This window comes from Mytilus edulis, chromosome 6 (assembly GCF_963676685.1).
Source record: "Mytilus edulis chromosome 6, xbMytEdul2.2, whole genome shotgun sequence".
Classification (NCBI taxonomy): Eukaryota; Metazoa; Mollusca; class Bivalvia; order Mytilida; family Mytilidae; genus Mytilus; species Mytilus edulis.
In genome coordinates this window covers 72,564,464-72,570,775 of record NC_092349.1, presented here as the reverse complement: position 1 = coordinate 72,570,775, position 6,312 = coordinate 72,564,464, and positions in this window count along the sequence as shown.

Here is a 6,312-nt window from a genome sequence, read left to right as displayed (position 1 = left end):
ATGTTTATATAAATATATTCCTTGTGAAATGAAGGAGATGTGCAAGTGTAAGTGTCACTTTGATTTTGTGGTTTATTAACAAGGTGATACTACCAATTGGTTGACGTTTTAAATAGAAATTGTATATATGTGATACGTTTTGTGTTATACTTACCTTATGCATGTTGTGTAATAAAGGGCCGTATGCATGTTGCATAGTAATAAATTAGTGACATTGTGAATAAATCGATCTTAAACATGTTACATAGTGATTGCATAGTAACATTGTGTATATACACATGGAAAAAAGTATTGCAACACCTTGATTTTTTAAAATTTGAAAAATCATCCTTTTTTTTTGGATAGAATATAATAAAATATTTGTATAATATTATTGAAACATAGTTTCTGATAACATTGGCATTGAAACGAACAAAAAATGTTTGAAAAAAAAAATGATTTATATAACCGCAATTTTAATAACAAAATGAAGTGTTTTTAGTACAAAAAAATGCATTTTACAACTTGTACTGTAGTCGAACCTTACAATGTCAGACATTGTAAAAATTAATCTTCAGATGACTGTTCACATCATGGTTGATCGTTATACGCCAAAGAATTAGTACTTTGTGCGCAGCCTCCATTCAAACGGATAACCGCATCTAAACGTCTTATGATTCCTGCCAAAAATCGACTAATTTGTTGCTAAGGTAGCAGCAACCATTTCTGATTAAGAGCATTGTTTATTTCATGATGTGTTTGAACTGGGATGTCCTTTCGCGCACGTTCCACCCAATAGTGTTCCATATATGCTCGATATGGTTCAAATCCGGGCTACGGTCCGTCCAAGGAAGATGGACCGAGTTACATTGTAACAATGGATCCTCCTCCAAGATGCTAATTTTCAACTTTAGCGAGCTCTGCACTACATTGGATACGGAAAACTGTGTGTCTGTTTGTAAGCAAAGGTCTCTGAAATGGTCTTATCGCACGATAACCAGTAGCGATGAGTCGATCACGAACAGTTCTTGTTAAAAGGCTCCCATATGCCCACCACTCTCTTTTTAGGATTGTATTGTATGCAATGGGTTTCCTTCTGACCAACCTTCATTATGCTTGATTTTCCCTAGCAAATGTATAGGGGGTCTTCTTTATCTCGGAAGGTCTTGAACATCGTTTAGTGCCTTATTTTTAACTCAAAACGACTTATAGTGGAATGGTGATGCATGTGCAGATAAAAACTTATCGATTCGATATTTATTGATTAAGCTCAGGTGATACTTAAATAATGTTTAAGTTGTTCTATTTTACCAAATTATATCACAAAAAAATAAAAAGTGTTTTTTTTATTTCAATTTCAATTTGGTGTTGCAATACTTTTTTCCATGTGTATATTTTGTTATGATACAGTGTGTCTATGCATTGTGAATGAGGTACTTCATCTTGCATTTTGATTTATGTGCATATATTTTTCGATTTATTGATATGTTGATTGTTTTAAAGAACAACTGGTTGTGGTGAAAAAATTGAGTTGAACAATTGAACTCCTGATGTATTCAGATACGAATCCATTGATCGCCCGTTACAAGTTACACTACCTTCAGCTGGGCAATAGGTCAAACCCACACTATATGGTCAGATATTCAAATACCCGACATAAACAAGTATAAAAAAACAACGAAAAAACAAACGACTTGTTTTATCAAACAAGAAATGAAAAACAAATGATAGAGCAACCAACAACCTTCACTGACTATAAGTTAAGTTATCAGTTGTGTTGACAATTTGATTTACTTAAACAAATAAACTTCGTCTTATAATGATTATTGAAAGCTTTAATTATATTTGAATATATGTGACGACAAAAGATTGTCATATCAATAAAACAGATTTTTACATATTAAATGTAACCTTTTACATTGATTTAATTTAAAGAAGTCCATGTTTATTATACGACTAAACATTTACATATATAAGATATCGTACAATCATTTAAAAAAAAATAGGGTTGGTATGTTGTGACTGTTACATGAGACAACATCCTGAAGTTACTATTTGTTATAGAAGTAGCACCCTACGAGGACAACAAATTTACAAATACCGGTAAAAGCTATCGTACGATCAATTGGAAAAAATTCTCTTTGCATTTATGACCCATTGGTGGCCTTCGGCTGTTGTCTATCATTTTGTCGGGTTGTTGTCCCTTTTACACATTGCCCATTTCCATTTTCAATTTTCGGTATGTTGTGGTTGTGCATGAGTCAACATTCTGATGTAACTTTATGTTATAGATGGAGTGCACTACGATGACTAGGCATGAACAGACATTAGCAATCGTACAATCAATGAGTACATGTATGTTGTGTTTGTTGCATGAGACAACATTCTGATCTGATGTAATAATATGTTATAGATAGCGCGCCTTACGACGACTAGACATTACCAGACATTAGCATTCGTACAAGAGGGAAGGTACATGTATGGTGTGGCTGTTGCACGAGACAACATTCTGAATTAACTATATGTTATAGATGGAGCGACCAACGACGACTAGAAAAATACATATATTAGCTATCGTACAATGAATAGCGTAAGATGGTCGGTATGTTGTAACTTGTTGCATGTGACAAAAGTCAAAACTAACTATATATCATAGATAGATCGCTCTCATTTAATTGTTTGACAGGTCTTCAATGATGAACCAAAAACAGACACACCTAATAAAGCAAAATGAAAACGCCTGCATGACGGATATCAGTTTGATAACAATTACACTTAATTGTCTTAGTAATAAGCTCTTTTGATTTGTACCAAAAAAACCAAGTAACATTCATTATGTCCAAACATGAGGGTCTTTAGAAGGTAATATAATAGAGACAAATGAATGCAAAAAATGAATATATAAATAGTTCTATATTATTAAACATATGTTTATACAATATGTCAACGAGATTCAACGAGATTAAAAATCTAAAGTCGATCGACAACAAATACGAACCTACCAAAAACCGGCGTTGATCTCATGTGCTCCGGAAGAGAAGGCAGACCCTACTCCACATTCGGCAGTCGTCGTTTTACCACTATATGTTTTGTCAATACGGTTTTTAAGGTGTGAATACGTTGTTGATATTCCTGAAAGTCGTAATTGAAAAGTGAGTTAAATAAATAACTAGTATGCCTTAAAGTATGGTCATTGCTTGTCCGGAAAAAAACCACCACTATAAAATCGAAGATTATCACAGGACACAATCCAAATATTCAAAATAATGTCTTGGTTAAATAAAATTGGAACAAGGGTTCAAACAAGATTTCAACTTTTAGTACTGCCCTAATTTTTTTTCATTTACATGTATTGGAAAAAGAAATTTGTGTATAACGGCAATACATATAGTTTAGTTTTGTATGGGTTGAATTTGAAAAAAAAAATAAGTATGTTTTTTAAAAACAACCAATTGTTCTATTATTTTTGTTAACCCTTTTTGTGTATTCATATTTTCATCCATTTTTCTCTTTTCTGTAATCTTGATAGATTGACGTCAATATCACAGTAGGCTATCTTATAAAAATATTACATGTAAAAATAGCTGTTCGTGGTAAAAATTAAACGTTTATGGTTTATTTACATCTTTTACATAAATCCTAGATAACGGGAAAAGTAAAAAATAATCTAAATTATCAATATAGAAGTGGAGAACCCCTCAAGACCCCAATACATTATTCAAAGTAATAGAAATATTGGAAGAATGCTTTAATAAGTTCAAGTTATATTAAGTCTGCCATTGACGTTTGTGTGGACTAAAAATATATGATATTAGTACTATTCCATAAACCAAATTAAGATTCTTTCGAAAAAGATTTAGCAGTAACCCTTGCTGGGAAGAGAACATTTAGTGAAACTGAGATTTGGTTCTCCCCAAATTAAACTACCTATAATTGTTTTGATGCATTTGTAACTTCAAATAAAGATATAAATTTTTGTCATCTCTTGGTATTGCTTATTGAATTAAAAATGACATTTAAGAGGATTTTAATGACAACACAATCTTGTCTCTAATTTTCTGTCAGGCACGGCAGTTGTTTATCATACTGACATTGTATTAGAATTTTCCCTTCATTAAACAGTTACACACTAGTCAATAGACTGACAAAGATAAAGAAATACGTACCGGTATGTGAAAACACTGTTCTTAAGATTTAACATGTTTCAAAGTTCATATTAAGTATATACTGGTAACTGAGGCAATGGTTAAGAAAGAATTGAAACAGTATTGTCACGCTTCCCAAAAATGCTTCTGGTTTGCATGTATTGTTTCTCACTTTTTTATATTTTTCTTTAATTTACATTTTTATTGTATTCATGTATGCTAAAAAGTTATATTGCTTCCTGATAGTTTTGGAACATCTGAGCTGACCATGTAATCTATGTTGGTTGTTTTTATTATCTATTTTGTTTTACGATGATAATTTTGTATTGAAGTTCCGGAGAATATGGATGGACCAGATTGGTATCGGTGTTAGTGAGGGTCCGGGTTGGGTTTACAGAATAGAGAACAATAGACCAATATATGACAGAATAATGGAGCAAATAAACAAAAGCACGGAGAAAAAAGGATAAAATAAAGAAAAGAGGATAATGGAGTTCCTTAGCCCGACCCTTTTGTATCACTTTTGAAATATATTTCAATTATGTAAGTCTAAATTTCAGTATACAATCGAATATTTAGAACAGTTGCTTTACAATTCTGTTTAGTAAACATGCATTTAAATTTGCAGTTATGGAGAATGGTTATCAGTGAAATCCTTATCCATCAAGACTGTTTAATATATTTAAGACAGGGATTTCGAAGTATAAAAATGCCATTCAAGGTTAATTTTAGCAAAACCGTCACCATCTAAAAGTGTGGGTTTTTTCCAAAATATCTACGGACATGCGATAATTATGTATCCTTACTGTTTCCACAAAATAATTCAAATTTTGTAAAAACTAATGTTTTTTTTTTTAAATCTTCAATAAAATGTCCTTATTAGTTCTATATGTAAACGTACTTTTAATCTAACTAATATTTATAGAAATTGGCAAGCAGCATGAAGTAGAATTTTTATCAAGTTTAAGATATCGTATTTAAACGGCTTTGGTAAACCTTTCTGTTGACCCATGTCCACGATTACATTGAAAGGTAGAGTTATGGATATAATGCATGCACTTTTGAGATTTCAAAATAAGGCTAACATTTTCTCTGACTATTGTATATAGCCCTATGATTTGTTTTAGAAGTTATATAGAAAAACAAAATAAGCCAAAATAAGCCACTCATTGTTGAAGGCCGTACGGTGATCTATAATTGTTCATTTCTGTGTCATTTAGGTCTCTTGTGGAGAGTTGTCACTACTGGCAATCATGCCACACCTTCTTTTTTATACAAACAATTTATAAGAGATAGATATACAATGTACGATTATATAGAGGAAAGCAAAGGGTCCTTCATTTCTTTATCCTTTAACTGTTTATAACATTATTTTATACTGTATTCATTTTGACCGATATTCTTTATATGTCTGTACCGTATTATCTCTATTCTTTATATTTCAGTACCGTATTATCTCTATTCTTTATATTTCAGTACCGTATTATCTCTATTCTTTACATTTCAGTACCGTATCATCTCTATTCTTTATATTTCACTACGCTTATATTCTTTATTCTTTACATTTCAGTACCGTATTATCTCCATTCTTTATATTTCACTACGCTTATATTCTTTATTCTTTATATTTCAGTACCGTATTATCTATATTCTTTATATAACAGTACCGTATTATCTCTATTCTTTATATTTCAGTACCCTATTATCTCTATTCTTTATATCCCAGTACCGTATTATCTTTATTCTTTATATTTCAGTACCCTATTATTCTATATTCTTTATTTTTCAGTTCCCTATTATCTCTTTTCTTTATATTTCAGTACCGTATTATCTCTATTCTTTACATTTCAGTACCGTATTATCTCTATTCTTTATATTTCAGTACCGTATTATCTCTATTCTTTACATTTCAGTACCGTATCATCTCTATTCTTTATATTTCACTACGCTTATATTCTTTATATTTCAGTACCGTATTATCTCCATTCTTTATATTTCACTACGCTTACATGTATATTCTTTATTCTTTATATTTCAGTACCGTATTATCTATATTCTTTATAAAATAAACAAAATGACAATAATACATAAATAACAACAGACTACTAGCAGTTAACTGACATGCCAGCTCCAGACTTCAATTAAACTGACTGAAAGATTATGATTTCATCATATGAACATCAGGCAC